General features: G+C 36.2%; 1 pseudogene; it reads right to left on the bottom strand.

The window, feature by feature from the left end:
- Positions 1-14,221: 14,221 nt before the first annotated feature.
- On the bottom strand, positions 14,222-14,599 carry LOC114092910 (large ribosomal subunit protein eL31-like; annotated as a pseudogene).
- Between the last annotated feature and the right edge of the window lie 2,324 nt (positions 14,600-16,923).

Here is a 16,923-nt window from a genome sequence, read left to right on the forward strand (position 1 = left end):
CAACTCCATCTACACAGAGCCCTAGTTGCACCTCAAGAAAAAGAAGGCAAAATCAGGACATTTATTGGACTCTGGGTTTATTTTAGGCAGGACTTCACCAATGCTAGTGCTTGGTTAAGATTATGTAAGAATCATGATTTAGTTTTGCTTTTGTGGTCACAGCGAATTGAAGGTGTAAATGCAAGGTCTTCAAAGTGACTTGGGTTCAAGGAGCCTTGGAACTTCAACTGTAGTTTCATGTTTTCCAGAAAAAGTTGATGGCTTTTTGAGAAATTCATGGAATGAACAATAATATTATTTACAACTTTTATGTTCCTCAGTAAGACTTTCCTAGAATAGTGGAGCTATATTGATAAAACCTAGAAATAATAAATACCTGTTAATATATTCAGTTACTATGTGAATGTATATAGTTTCAGTTTTCAGAGAAAGGAAATTTGAGCCCATACCCACAGGAGTGAAGTCAACATTTGATAGTAGACAATTCAAAGCCAGGCTCAAGATCAACATATTCAGGGCCTGAGGGATGAATGTAAGTGGAGGCCCGCATACCATAGTCTAAATATTTATGAAATACAAATCAAGTTAATAAAAGGTTTTAGTTTCCTACCTTGATAAATATAACTTCATAATGACAAAGTTTAAAAATGTGTAAAGTTCTGGTATGTATATGCCTGAAAAACATCTAGGATAACCAACATATTCATAGTTGGCTATATCCGGGTATTCTGTTGATGTTTGGAAAAAAATAATTAAATGAGGATATATATATAATTATTTAAATATATATATATATATATATATATGTGTGTGTGTGTGTGTGTGTGTGTGTGTGTGTTTTGAATGCATCTTCCAAATTTCATATATATATCCTTAGCTCATAAAGTTTCATCTCCTTCCATTCATAAAAATTTTTATGTATTTTATTTTTCTATTGCCCACAATGAACTAAAGATGTGCTGTCCTATACAGTAGCCAGTAGTGGTTGTGGTCACTAAATACTTAAATGGGGCCTGTCCCAATTGAGATGTGGCTTCTGAGGACATAGGCTATGACACAGGCTGTAGGGAGCCTTCATGGTGTCCTTGGGGTAGTAATTCTATAGGCCTGTCAACTGCAAGAGTCACATGTGCTCAATTCCATGCCATAAGAACATCTACATGGGCTGCAATCAGCAAAACTGTGAATACAGGGCTCCCAGAGACTGGGGGCTCAACCAGTGTGACTCCAGCAAGACATGTAGTCAAGGAATGGCATGCTGAAGCTTTGAGATTCAACATTCTCTTTTTTTTTTTTTTTTTTTTTTTTTGAGAGAGAGAGAGAGAAATTTTAATATTTACTTTTTAGTTTTCGGTGGACACAACATCTTTGTTTGTATGTGGTGCTGAGGATCGAACCCGGGCCGCACGCATGCCAGGCAAGCGCGCTACCGCTTGAGCCACATCCCCAGCCCTCAACATTCTCTTGATGGGTTTTAGATTTACTTAGAGCCTGTTACTCCTTTCATTTTGCTTGGGTCTCCCTTCTGGAATGGGAATGTCTATTCCGAGTATTTTGGAAATAGATCATTTGTTTGATTCCACAGGCTCAAAGCTGTGCTTTCAGTCTCATCCATATCTGATTCAGATGTGACTCTGGACTTGGAAATTTTGATTTGGTGCTGGAATTAAGACTTTGGTGCTATTGGGATGGATTGAATGTATTTTCTGTATGAAAAGGACAAGAATTTAGGAGGACAGAAATGAATACTAGGTTTTGAATGCACCTTCCAAATTTCGTGCATTGAAAACTTAATCCTCAAATTCATATGTTAATGGCATGTGGAGGTAGGACCTCTGGGACATACCTGGGTCATGAGCTCTAGTCATGAATGGGTTAACCCATCCATTAATTAATGGATTTATTGGTCATTGCGAGAGTTTTCTCTGGCATGCTTTCTCTCCCACTACATGGCGCTATCTGCCATGTTGTAATGCATCAAGACAGGCCCTCGCCAGATGCTGTGCCATTACTGGTGCTAGGCTGTTGGACCTCACAACCACCAGAACTATGAGCCAAGTAAATTTTTACTTATAGTCACCATGATATACATCTAATTTCCTGAACTTATGAATATTATAAACTGAAAGTTTGTGCCCTTTTATGAGCTTCTCCCCATTACCATCCCTCTACCTAACTGCTGGCAATTGCAATCTTACTCTCTGTTTCCATGAGATCAACTTTTATAGATTCCGTCTATAAGTGATGTCATATAGTATTTGTCTGCATGTGACTTATTTCATTTAGTATAATTTCTTCCAGGTTCATCTATGTTTTTGAAAATGACAGAATTTCCCTTTTTTTTAGGCCTGATTAACATACCATTGTTTGTATATATGTATATTTGTGTGTGTGTGTGTGTGTGTGTGTACACATTTTCTTAATCCATTTGTCTGTCAATAGATGCTTAGGTTATTTCCATATCTTAGCTCTCATGAATTATGTTGAAATAAAACAGGGGGTGCAATCTGAGGGCGGTGGCATATACCTGTAATCCCAGCAGCCGGGGAGGCTGAGGCAGGTAGATCATGCATTCAAAGCCAGCCTCAGCAAAAGCAAGGCACTAAGCAACTCAATGAGACCCTGTCTCTAAATAAAATACAAAATGGGCTGGGGATGTGGCTTAGTGGTTGAGTACCCCTGAGTTCAATCCCCGGTACACCCCCAAAATGGAGTGCAGATATAGCTATGTCTGTCCTATCAATCATCTATCTATATCCAGGAGCTTTGAAGTCCATAAGTCAGGAATTTAGGAATGGAAGATGAAAGTAGGTTGGGAAGATTAAGGAAAAGGACAAGGTACAACCAATAAGCATGGGCTAGAGCCCATGAGAGCAGAACAAAACCATGTTAAATCTGAGCAGAAATTAGAGCCCCTTGACCTGGAACAAAATATACACACACAGACCCCAAAGTCATGGTAGCTTAAAAGAATCCCGAGAAGGGAAGCAATTATTACAGTTTTTTCATCCTTTTTTTTCATATTATCTTTGAAATCTGATACTTATTTTATATTTGTAGCATAGTCAATTTGGTCTATTCATATTTCAATTAATTGCTCAATGGCCACATATGTCAAGTTGCTACTATTTTGAACAACATAGGTGAAAAGTCACCTCAAAATTGTTAGCTTTAGGGAAGGTTAAATAAACACTTATCCACTCACTCCTGTGTCCACTTGTTAAAGGTTTCCCTACAGGGATTAACTCCCTGCATTGCAGTTTGCAAATGTGTGGTGGTCCCCAGATTCCTAAGGTATGTCTCATTACAACACTAGAGAAGCTCCAGAGCAGGTGAGGCAAGCTGTTCCCTCAAGGATGGGGTGTAGCAAAAGCAGTTCTAAAAGGGAAGTTTATAGGAAACTGAAAAAAAAAAAAAAAAAAAAAGTCTACATTAAAAAAAAATCTCAAAAAAAAAAGTCATCCAGTTTAAAAAAAAAAAAAATCTCAAACAACCTAACATAATCTCAAGAAATTTTTAAAAGGTCCAAAATCAACATAGGAAATAGTAAGAGTGTATTAATTTATGTTGGGATTGAACTGTGCCCCTCAAAACTTCCACAAATGGAAGCCTTAACTCCCAGTTTCTTAAGATGTGGCCTTATTTGGAATTTGTGTCATTACAGATACAATTAGTTCACGTAAAATAAGATCATAATGGACTAGGGTGAGTCCCTAATCTGAATTGTCTTCATAAAAAGGGAGAATTTGGGCACTAATTGCACACAGTGAAAATGCCATGTGAAGGTGAAAGCTAAAATCAGGGTAATGAAACTGAGGGGGTTACCAAGATAAACCTTCTAGCATCATTTACTTTTAGCTGACTTTAAAAATTACTCATTTTGGAGGTTACATAGCTGAGCAATCTGTTATTAGCCTCCCTCCCACTAGCCTTGCTGTAAATAATACCTCTGACCTGTGAGTTTTTATAACAGTTGCCTAGATTACATTTCAAGGTCTTGCAGACTGCTTTTGTCAAAACCACTTGGGTCCACACAAGTATCTGAGGGTGATCTCTTGAGTTACAAAACCAAAAACTCCATCCAGAGAGCATGCTTATGCCACCATCTGCTGAACTCGAGCCTCATGCAGAGTCATGAAGTTTGATTATGCTTCTCAAACCACTGATTACTTCACCATTACCCATTGCTAAAGTCATCCTTCCTCTTCATCCCACAAATAAACAGCACCAAAATCTATCTTTGGGGAGGTGAATTTGAAACTTGGGTCTCCCCCTCTATGCTCCGTTGCTTTATTAATAAACTTTGTCTTTTGTAAAACTCAGCGTCTCCATGATTGGCCCGCTATGAAACAGGTAAAATGGGCCTGGTTAGGTGACAGTGGTGAAGCAATAAATAACATCAAAACCCAGACAACACCAAACCAACAAACAACATCAAAACCCAGACAATACCAAAGATTGACAGTAAATGACAAAAGCTGGGAAAGAGACATGGAACACATTCTCTTTCACCACTCTCAGAAAAAAAGCAACTCTACCAACACCTTGATCTCAGAGTTCTAGCTTCCAGACTGCAAAACAATAATTTTCACTGTGTGAACCACCCAACTTGTGTTTTGTTTTGGAAGCACAAGCAAATTCACACAATTTCCATCTGGAAGAAAAATCCAGAATTTTTACATTATTGTGAAATAAGCAGAAATATAATTTATGTTTTTCAATTGCATATTTTGTATAATGTTGAGACAGGAGAAAAGGGTCTGATGCTCCACCACAAAGTAAATTTTAATTTTTCTTTCTTCCATCTTTGACAGTCTAGCTGCCCCACATTCATTGTTTGGCTGGCCACAGCTACACCAGATGCCCCACAGCAGCTCAGAGATTTTTGCTTTTGCTTTTGCTACAGCAAGCTCAGGTTACAGGTCCATCCTAGAAGGCTCCACCTTGCAGCCTCTCTAGATGACTCCATCCCTCTATAGCCAGATATCCCCAGTCTGGTCCATAAAGAGCCCCTCCCCTAACCATGACTAAGCAGAAAGTCTGGTTAGCCATTAGGACACTGCAGTGCCTGAGGGAGCCCACCATTTTTTCTATGTAAGCAGTGTACTGCTTCCCCTTAGGAGACAACATAAGTCTTCATAAAACCTCTTTCAGTTATATCTTGGCTATTTTTGATTTCTATCTTGAGTGGAGTAAGCTGAGGTGGTTGCACTGAGAGTTGGTAACATTAAAGGCTCCTGCCACTGAAAATGGCCATGGGCCAGAGCTAAGGACAGCTAGCAGCCAAAGAACAGCAGGGAGAAATGGAGAGCTTCCAGGAGTCATTAGCTCTGGCTGCTGGAAGAGTGAGTTCCAGAGAGCTCTCAGTAGCTGCTAGCTCCACCAGGAGAGAAGTGAGGAGTGTCCCTAACACTAAGAGCTGAGAGTTGCTGACTGTCAAAGTTCAGAGATGTTAATAGTAAGGGAGCTGCACTTTGCCCATCCATGATTTCTGTCCAAATTGAGCAAAAGAACCCTCAGTCAATTAGTAACACTGTCAAGTTTTGTTTTCATAGTCTACTTGCTTGGTACAGTTACAAAACTTCCTTCCAGGACAGAAGATATTCAGATGGAATTTTGTAAGACTTTTGACCTCTAGTTCCCCCTTCTCCCCAGAGCTCTGCTTTTGCCCTATTCTGAACCTAAGCACCTCTTGTGACACAAGTATTCCTCAGATACAAACACAGATGTAAGCCAACAGATCTGGTGAGACTGACACCACTGCTACTCTACCCCAATGGTGCAACCTCATGTAGCACTCCTCTCTCCACAAGCCCCATGTTGTACTGCAAAGTACACCCCTCAAGACAGCCCATCCTGAAAAACTCACCAACGTGGCATTCAAAATATTACATTCTGACTGCATTTATAGCCAGTCGTATCACTTAGAATTTGTTCTCCTGGATGGTATGGCAACTGTCTCTCAATGGAAGTTTTAAGGGCTTTTATGAGCTGTGTATTATGGTCACTTGTATATGTCAACTTATCTGGGCCACGGGGTGCCCAGACATTTGGTCAAACATTATTCTCATTGTGTCTATGATGATGTTTCTGAATGAGATTGATATTTGAGCCAGGAAGTTGAAAAAAGAAGATTGCCTTATCTAATGTGAGTGGGCCTCATCCAATCAGCTGAAGACCTGAACAAACAAAAAGACTAAGAGTCCCGCCTCTGCTTGATTGTCTTCACCTGTCATGTTGATCCTTTCCTGCCTCCATGTTGTCAGAGAGATAAGCCATTAACACAGACCAAACATGTTTGTGTCTTTCCACAATGTCAGAATTTATTGAATAACAATAAATTCATAAGCTGCACCACTGTCAGCAATTGCAATTTACCGAATACTTACGGGCCACCTATTGTCATAAGACAGGCAATCGCAAGTTCTTTTATTCCCATTTAATTATTAATTATTAATACTTACAACACTCAAGGCACACATTATAATTCACACAATGATAACTATAATATATAATGATATACATGATCACATATCATATATATATTTACTGAATATCATAGAAAGACTAAGAAGGGATTAAGGTGGACACAAGGTTATAGTATACTGTGCCAAGAGTACAGGCAGAATGCTCTATGAAGCCTATATAAATGTAAGGAGTCATTGTAGGAGGTCAAATCCAGGTTTTAAGAATTAATGTCACAGAGTTGTTAAAGTAGAGGGTCAAGAAAGAGGACAGTTTCAGAGTGTTAGTTTGATGTGTCAGCTTGAGATGTTAGCTTGAAATATCAGCTTGGCAAGCAACAAATATATGAAAAAAATGTTCAACATCTCCAGTAATTAGAGAAATGTAAATCAAAACTAAGATTTCATCTCACTCCAGTCAGAATAGCAGTTATTAAGAATACAAGCAATAATAAGTGTTGGCAGGGATGTAGGAGAAAAGTGACACTCATATGTCTTGGGTAAGAGTGCAAATTGGGGCAACCACTGTGGAAAGCAGTATGGAGATTCCTCAGAAAACTTAAACTGGAACCACAATTTGACCCAGCTATCCCACTCCTTGATTTATACCCAAAGGACTTAACATCAGCATACTATAGTGATGCAGCCATATCAATGTTTATAGCAGCTCAACTCACAATAGCTAAACTGTGGAAACAATCCAGATGCCCTTCAATAGATGAATAGATAAAGAAACTGTGATATATATATATATATATATATATATATATATATATATATATATATATATACACATACAAAAAAATGGAATATTACTCAGCATTAAAAGAGAACAAAATATGGCATTAGCAGGTAAATGGATCCAAATGTTTTCTCTGATTTGTAGATGCTGATCCATAATGGGGGAGTACATGGGAAGAAAGGAGGAATTTGCGTTGGGCAAAGGTGAGAGTGGGAGCAGGAAAGATGGTGAAATGGGATGGATATCATTACCCTAGGTACATAGATGATTTCACAAATGGTGCAACTCTAGATTGTGTACAACCAAGGTATTGAAATGTTGTGCTCTATTTGTGTACAATGAATTGAAATACATTCTGTTATCATGCATAACTAAGTAGAACAGATTTAAAAAAAAAAAAAGAAGAACTATCAGCTTGGAATAGGTCATGCATTGTCGTCACATATTGAGCTGAAGCCCACAGTCATAATCAGAGGTGGCAATTTTCATGGGCAAAGTTCATGATGAATAGCCAGGTGATGGGGTCAAGGTGCAGCCATGTCCAATCTTGTGGGGCTCTTCCTTTTATGAGTTTTAGATGAGGTGATTATATCTGGTGAGGCTGGAAAACTCCTGTGTCTCATGTTTCTGATGTGATTTGGGATGCCTACTTATCCAAGTGCTTCTGATTTATTTTGGTAAGTTTGTGCAATAGGTTACTTATTAATTTGTGCCTTACAGTTGTGCTGGGCAGATGTCTGGGGAATTTGTGCAAACAAGGTGTAGAGCCATTCTACCTTGACAGTTGGGCTTAAAATGAAAACTCACAGAAAAATACTGCTTTCCAAAATAAAGTAATTGAGGGTTAGGTACAGTCTGAAAACTACTGTTATACACATCATGAAATAATTCAGAGCAGGGCACAGCTGCTGTCCACACTCCATCATCAAACTAAAACACTGGCTCTTCCTCAGGGTTCAAGGCTGCAGTCTTTGAACAAGAATCACACCATTGGCTCTCCTGGTCTCCAGCTTGCTTACTGCAATTCTGGAACTTGCTTCCATAATCATGTAAACAATTTGCTTATAATAAATCTGTGTGTGTGTGTGTGTGTGTGTGTGTGTGTGTAACTCTGTATATACCTCCTACTGGTAGATTTCTTGAGGGAACACTGACTAATACACCATCTAACTAGTTAGATGGGCTAAAAATACAGTATGATCAGTAATAGCATGGACATTTGGGATTGAGGAAGCCAGGGGTTGAACTGGGAAGATTTGAAGTGTACAAAGAAAACATAAAACAATACATGTTACATGATCATTATAAAATTTGTTGTGTAAAATAAATTAAATTAAAATTTTGAGTTAAAATTAAATAAGTTAAATGAGTAAGAGCTCAAAATTGTTAGCATAATAATCATGATAATGAAGGTAGAATATTCCAGAGAGTTATATACCCACTTCTGTAGTGACCACATAAGCATTAAAGCCTTCCCTTAGTGAACTTGCTACCTCAACATGTATGTGCATTTTTAATGACTTAAAAGTCCTTAGTTCATGTTAGAGTTCACTGTTGGTGTTCTGGATTCTATGGATTTTAAGAAATGTATACAGTGACTTTTATGACCCTTATGATATTATATAGAATAGTTTCATTTCCCTGAAAATACTTTGATCTCCATCTGTTCAGCCCTCCTTTACCCCTTGCCCCTGATAACCATTGATCTTTCTGTCTCCATAGTTTTAACATTTCCAGAGTGTCACATAGTTGGAATCACGCAATATGTAGCCTTTTCAGATTGGCTTCTTTTACTTAGTAATATGAGTAATATATTTTTGCTCCCTATATTTTCAGGGCTTTGTAGCTCATTTCTGCTTAGTGTTGAATAAGAGTCCATTATCTGGACATACCACAATTTGTTCATCCATTCACCATCTGAAGAATATTTTGATTGCTACCAAGGTTTGCTAATTATAAATAAAACTACTATAAATATCTATGTGCTGGTGTTTGTGAAGACATAGATTTTCAACTAAATTATTTGGATAAATATGTTAGGACTATGTTCAGTGTTGTAAGAAGCTAGCAAAATGTTTTTCCAGAGTGACCATATTACTTTGCATTCCCTCTGGCACTGAATGAGAGATCCTGTTTCTTCGCATCCTTACTACTGATGTTGTTAGCTGTCTAGATTTTTGCCATTCTGGTAGATGTAATGGTGGTCCAGCATGTATTTTAAATAGCATGTCTTATTTCCTACCTCTTAAAGAAGGTTTTAAATATGGATCAGCCAAAATAACAACAAAAAGACAAAAACCCAAATGAGCAATTATGCTCTATCATCTAATTACTTTTAATAATTGGGTAGGGCTGGGGTTGTGGCTCAGCTGTAGAGTGCTTACCTAGCACGTGTGAGGCCCTGAGTTCGATCCTCAGCACCATATAAAAATAAAATAAAGATATTATGTCCAACTATAACTAAAAAATAAAAGAATAATTTGGTATATATCCATCTAATCATTTTTATGTGCATGTATACATGTATTTTTCCTTTTCTAAAGATCTATCTGGGAGAAAATTCAATGTGTCCATTTTAAACATGAGTATGTACTCTATAATTGACAGGCAGGCCTGTGACCATAGGTGATGTAATAATCATGCCAAATGTCACCTGATCTTTTTCAGAGAATAAATGTGCTGATGGAAATATCTCAGGAGTTATTAATTCTGATATTTTATGTGTTCTGGGGTTATCTTAACTAATTTTTTCAATTAATTTTCATTAATGGCATCTCACTCTTTGATCTAAGATGTCATTTATCATATTATGTTCAATTTAAGCCCTATCTATGAACTCCCAAAGACTGGTAAACTTGTTGACCTCAAGATTGGCCTTTGATCTGCAACTTGGAATTTGCCACACCTGTCCCCTGTGCTAAGAACAACTTCCCACATTAAGGTTGCTGAAAGTTAACTAAATCTTATCCTTCTTCAGTAGGTCACAATGAAAGATTCACTTATATAAGTAAAGAGGTGAATGTAAGTGTGAATGCAGAAAGTGAGTCTGGCCCATGTCAGTGAAACCATACTTTCCTAGTATATAAGTCTCAAAAGCAGCACAATTCACAATAGCTAAACTGTGGAACCAACCTAGATGCCCTTCAATAGATGAATGGATAAAAAAAATGTGGCATATATATATATATATACACAATGGAATATTACTCAGCAATAAAAGAGAATAAAATCATGGCATTTGCAGGTAAGTGGATGGAGTTAGAAAAGATAATGCTAAGTAAAGTTAGCCAGTCCCAAAAAACCAAATGCTGAATGTTTTCTCTGATATAAGGAGGCTGATTCATAGTGGGAGAGGGAGAGGGAGCATGGGAGGAATAGATGAACTGTAGATAGGGCAGAGGGGTTGGATGGGAAGGGAGGGAGCAGGGAGTTAGCAAGGATGGTGGAATGTGATAGTCATTATTATCCAAAGTACATGTATGAAGATACGAATATACTTTATGTACAACCAGAGATATGAAAAATTATGCTGTATACGTGTAATAAGAATTGAGATCATTTAAAGTCAGCATTATTTATGAGATAGTTATTAATTTCTGCATTTGGGATAATTTCTAATGTTTAATTCAATCCAATTTTTCATTCACTTAACTACACTTTCAATGAGATTTCACTCATTTGCAAGCTTTGAAGTTTGTTTTTAGTTTCTTCCATGGATAATATTTCTTTATTTTTCATTAGCTACACATGACATTACAATGATATTGGCAATTCATACATTTGAATCATTGGGGTATAATTTCTCATTTTTCTAATTGTACAGATTGCAGAAACACACTGGTCATAGAGTCACCTATATACATACAGCAATCATAATGTCTATTCTATTCTGCTGCCCTTCCTATCCCCCCTACTCCTCCCCTCATGAATAATATTTCATTAAGTATTTTCTGCAGTGTGACCTTAATAGTCTTGAAATATTTGTGTTTCTGCTTATCGTGGAAGGTTTTTATTTCTTCTTTAATTTTGAAGGATATTTTTGCTGAGTATTGCCATATTGACCATCTGTTATTTCCTTTTAGAGTTTGGATTTTAAAGTTTGTGCTGAGAAGTCTAAAGTAATTCTGATTGGCTTAATTCTTAAGTTTTTAAAATTTTATTCCTGCTTATGTTAGGCATATTAATTATAATATATCTTGGAAAGTTTCTTTTCTGTTTTTTTTTTAATCTTTTCAGTACTTCCCATATCTATCTGCCCATCTTGTTCCCAGTTTTGGAACATTTTTGTTATTATTTCCTTGAAAAGTTTATTCATGCCATTGGCCTGTATCTCAAATTTCTCTTTGATTCCACTGATTCTTAAATTTGGCCTATTAATATTGTCCTAGAATATTTGTATAATCTGATCATAATTGCTTGCTTTCTGTACTTTAATGCTGCCTGAATATTCAAGGCCAGCCACTTGGTCTTTCAGTTCTGAGATTTTATTTTCTACATGATATACTCTATTGAAGAGACTTTAAGTGAAATTTTTAATTTTATTTATTATGCTTTTCATTTCCAAGATATGTGTTTAATTTTTTTAGTATCTTTATCTCCTTATTGATTTTCTCATTTTGGATTAAATATTCAATAGGTGTCTGGAAGTTCTCCTAGTAATCCACACTCGTAGGAGTGGTTCACAATAGACAAAAGTCCTTTGCAGTTCATTCTTGTTGAATTGTTTCCTACATCACCTACATAAAACCTATAGTGCAATGGATAGGAACTACAATAGGAACCACAATGTGTTATTGAGATCTTTGTTTATAAATGTTGGGGCTTAAGTCCAAATGCTCTGATAGGTCTTTCTGTTCTCCTCTAACCCAGTCCCCACAGATGCCTGGCATTTTCCATATCCACAAAATGACTTACTATGTTCTTTTTTGGACCTCTACTATCTAAAGTAATGCATGATATGCAGTTGACACTTAGAGAATATTTTCTGAATAAATGGATAACTAGAGTTTGTGTCTGAAGGAAAATATACACCTATAAATTTAATAGTGTGGATTACTAGGAGACCTTCCAGCTTTGCTTTCATTGAATTTGAAGATTCCCAAGCTGCAGTTGATACTGTACAAGAGCTATATGGAATGATAATAAGTGGGTGAATCTTACCAGAAGTGGAAATCATGTTCAAATGAAGGCAGGAAAGAAGGAGTAGTTGAGATGAGCAAGAATAATGGGAATCTCATAGAAATGAGACTCTAAGGAGACAGGGGATGGGGAGGCAAGATGCCAAGTGCAAGTGGAAGTGTTAGACTTTGAAATGAGAAATGTCACCTCTTAGACTCCAATAGAAAGATGAGCCAAAGAGTATGGGTGGGATCCAAGCAGAATGCAGATTAGTGGCAGAAAGTTGAGGTTATATTTTCTGTTAAAATAGGAAATGAGATTATTGGCTGGGAATGAGAATGGAGAAGAAGAAACTATAGAATAGATTTTAAATAGTCATGAAGAAATGTGGGGTGAGAGCTTGCCAGGAAACATGGAAGAATTATCAGGTTGAGATTTAAAAAAAAAAAAAAAAAAATATTTTTTTAAAATTTATGTATGACAGTGGAATTCATTACAATTCTCCAATTAAAAGATGTAGACTGGCAGAATAGACTTTTTTTAAAAAAATTCAACTATGTATTGTTCACAAGAGACTCATCTTACATGCAAAGACAGCCACAAGCTGAGATTGAAAGGATGGGAAATAATATTTCAAGCAAATGGAGCCCGAAAACAAGCAGAAACAAAGTGTATTTCAAATTAATCAGAAGAGGCAAAGAAGTTCATTTCACGTAGGGAAAAATCCAACAAGATAAAAATAATGGTAAGCATTTATGCCCCAAACATCATTGCACATAATTATTTAAAATACTACTCAACTTAAAAGCCCATACAGACCCCAATACAATATTACTGTGTGATTTCAGCACACCTCTCTCACTAAATGATACAATATTCAGACATAAACTCAGTAAAGATTCTTCAGACCTGAAACATTACAAATCAAATGTGCCCAACAGATATCTATTGAATATTTCATCCAAAACCAGTCAAATTCACTTTCTTCACAGCTGCTCATGGAAACGTCCCCCAAGATAAACCATATTTTAGGCCATAAGGCAAGTCTTAGAAAATACCAAAACAAATGTTTATGTAATTACTTGCATCTTATCAGATCATAATGGAATAAAATTAGAAACCAACAGCAAGAAAAACTACAGGAACTACATAACTATAACTATATAATCGCATGGATTTTGAACAATAAAGAAGTGACAGAAAAAATAGGGGAGAGATTTAAAAATTATTAGACTCAAATGAAAATAGAGATACAATATGTCAGAGTCTTTGGGACACTATGAAGGCAAATCTATGAGAAAAGTTTATAGCTATTATTGCCTCCCAAAAAATCAGAAATATTTCAAGTAAATAACCTAATGATGCATCTTCATATAAACAAGACCAACTATATAAATAAGACTAAATAAGTCCCAAACTACTAGAAGAAAGAAAATAATTAAGATAAGAGCTAAAATTGATGAAATAGAAAATGCAAAGAATCAACGGAATGAAAATTGATTCTTTGACAAGATAAACAAGATCAATAAAACTTTGGCCAAATTAACCAGAATAAAGAGGAAAAAGACCTAATTAATAAAATTAGAGATGGAAAAGGAGATATCACTACAGACATCACAGAAATCTAGAGGATCCTTAGAGACTGTTTTAAAGACTTGTACTGAAATAAATTAGAAAATCTAGAATAAATCAATTTCCAGACACATATGACCAATCAAAATTGAGCCAAGAGGAAATAAAAACCCTAAGGAGACCAATAACAAGCAATGAGACTAAAGCAGGAAAAAAAAAAAACAACTTTCCAACAAAGAAATGGGTCAGCTGAATTCTACCAGAACTTTATTTTTTTTTAATTTTTATTTTTTACAGTTTTATAACTTTATTTAACTATCAGCAGTTAGTTCTCATCCACGTTGACTGTCTGTAGATTTTTTAACGTGGTAATGGGGACATAGGTTACCAAAGTATAGAGCTTGATTGGTGAATCTTCATCCTTCTCACGTTTTCGGGACAATCGCACACCAATATGATATGGGACATTCCTTAGTCCTTTGGCCCAGACAGCTTTATTGAGCCTGGTATCAATGCGCACATCTGGAGTTCCCATCTCCTTCATGGCAAATTTCCGGATTTCTTTGAGTACCCGAGGAGCACTCTTCTTGAAGCCCACTCCATGGACCCGCTTGTGAATGTTGATGGTCTATTCCCGGGTCACGTCCTTGTTGATGGCAGAAGGGCCCTTCTTCCTCTCGCCACCCTTCTTTGCAGGAGCCATTCTGCCAGGCCCAAGTTAGAAAGCTCTACCAGAACTTTAAAGAGAAACTAATACCAATGCTCCTCAAATTATCCCATCAAATAGAAAGGGATGGAACACTTTCAAATTCATTCTATAAAGCTAATATAACACTGATACCAAAGTCAGAAAAGGACACATTAAGGAATTAAATTACAGACCAATATCCCTGATAAACATAGATACAAACATGCTTCACAAAGTATTAGCAAACTGTACCCAACAACACAGTTAAGAAAATTGTAACACAACATGATCAAGTTGATTTCATTCTAGGGATGCAATGGTGGTTCAACATATACAAATCAATAAATGTAACACCACTCATAATCTTCTCAATAGATGCAGAGAAAGCCTTTGGCAAAATTTAGCACCTAATCATGATTTAAAAAAAAAAAAAAGGAAGAAAAGGAACTCACTCAATATAACAAAGGCTATGTATAAGAAGCCCCAAACTAACATTATAGTGAGTGATGAAAAAATGAAAGCATTTCCTCTAAAATTAGGAACAAGACAAGGATATTCACTCTCACAATTCCTGCCCATTATCATACTTGGAACTTTTGTCAGAGAAATTAGGCAAGAGAAATAAAAGGGATACAATGAAGGAAATGAAGAAGTCAAATTGGCTCTGTTCACAGATGATATGATCCTATACATAGAAGATCCACAAAGCTCTACAAGAAAATAGAGCTAATTTTTAAAATCAGCAAAGAAGCAGAGTACAAAGTGAAACAAACACAAACCTGCACAGTCATCTGATCCTTGACAAAGTTACCAAAACTATGTTGGAGAAGACAGCCTTTTAAACAAATTGTGCCAGGAAAACTATGTATCTATATGTAGATGAATGAAGCTTAGATCCCTATTTCTCACCCTGAACAAAAGGAAACTCAAAGTGGATCAAAGGCCTAGGAATTATACCAGAAACTTTGCAAGGGCTAGAAGAAAACATAGGGTCATCAATCCAACATATAGTGCTATCATGATAGGGTTCCTCGAGCTCAGAAATTAATAAATGGGATGTCATCAAATTAAAACCTTTTCCATAGCAAAGAATGCAAAGAGAGAGCCTACAGAGTATCTTTGCCAGCTACTCTTCTGACAGAGGATTAGTATACAGAATAAATAAAGAACTCAAAGAACTTAACTCCTAAAACACAAATAACCCAGTCAATAAATGGACAAATGAAATAAAAAGGTACTTCTAAAAAAAAATGGCCAAAAAATATATGGGAAAATGCTAAGCATCTTTAGTAATCAAGGAAATGCAAATCAAACTACACTGAGATTTTTTTTCTCACTCCAGTTAGGATGGCAGTCAATAATAATAATAATAATAATAATAATTAATGTTGGTGAAAATGTAGCACAAAAGGGAAACCTACACTATTTGTGGGATTGTAAATCAGTACATCCACTATGCAACTCAATATGGAGGTTCCTCAAAAGACTAGTCATATAACCAACATATGATCCAACTATTCCACTCCTTGGTATTCATCCAAAAGAATTGAAGTCATCATACTACCAAAACTATGTTGGAGATACATGCATGCCCATGTTTATAGAAGCACAATTGACAATAGCCAAATTGTGAAACAGTCTAAGTGCCCATGTACAAATGAATGAATAAGAAAATGTGGCAAAGTTGTCATTTGCCAGAAAATAATGGAACCTGAGAACAATATGTCAAGCAAAGTAATCCCAACTCAGAAAATCAAGGGTCATATTTTTCTCTCATATGTGGAAGTTAGAGAGGGGAAAAAAGGTCTTTAAAAAAGGCAGGGGGAGAATCTCATGAAAGTAGAAGGGAACCAGTGGAGTACAGGAAGGGAAATGGGTAAGGGAAGAGGGGAGAGAGAGAGAAAGGATTGGGGAATGAAATTGACCAAATTACATTGTGTTCATGTATGAGTATGTTATAAGGAATCACACTAATATGTATAATTATAATGCACCAAAAATATATTTGTAAAAAAAAAAGGAAATAGATCAGTTTGCAAGAGAAGTGATACATAGAAAATACTTAAATTTGAAATGAGTAAGTACAGAAAACTCAAGTTTTGTTTGAGACCTCATAAACTTGGTGCATTTTTAAGATGTTTTAGCTGTTTGAATGTATCTACTAGAACAGTAAGACACATAAATATGTAATACTTTGTTGTATGATACGGATTATCCAAGGCAGGTAACATCAGCAATTGTCAGTTTACAATGTTCCTGTAAGCAAAATTGAGTTTGCTTTGAACTTTAGTCTTTCATAGACTCTAAATCCTGCATAGCCTGTGTGATATTTTAATATT

This window comes from Marmota flaviventris, chromosome 7 (genome assembly GCF_047511675.1).
Source record: "Marmota flaviventris isolate mMarFla1 chromosome 7, mMarFla1.hap1, whole genome shotgun sequence".
Lineage (NCBI taxonomy): Eukaryota > Metazoa > Chordata > Mammalia > Rodentia > Sciuridae > Marmota > Marmota flaviventris.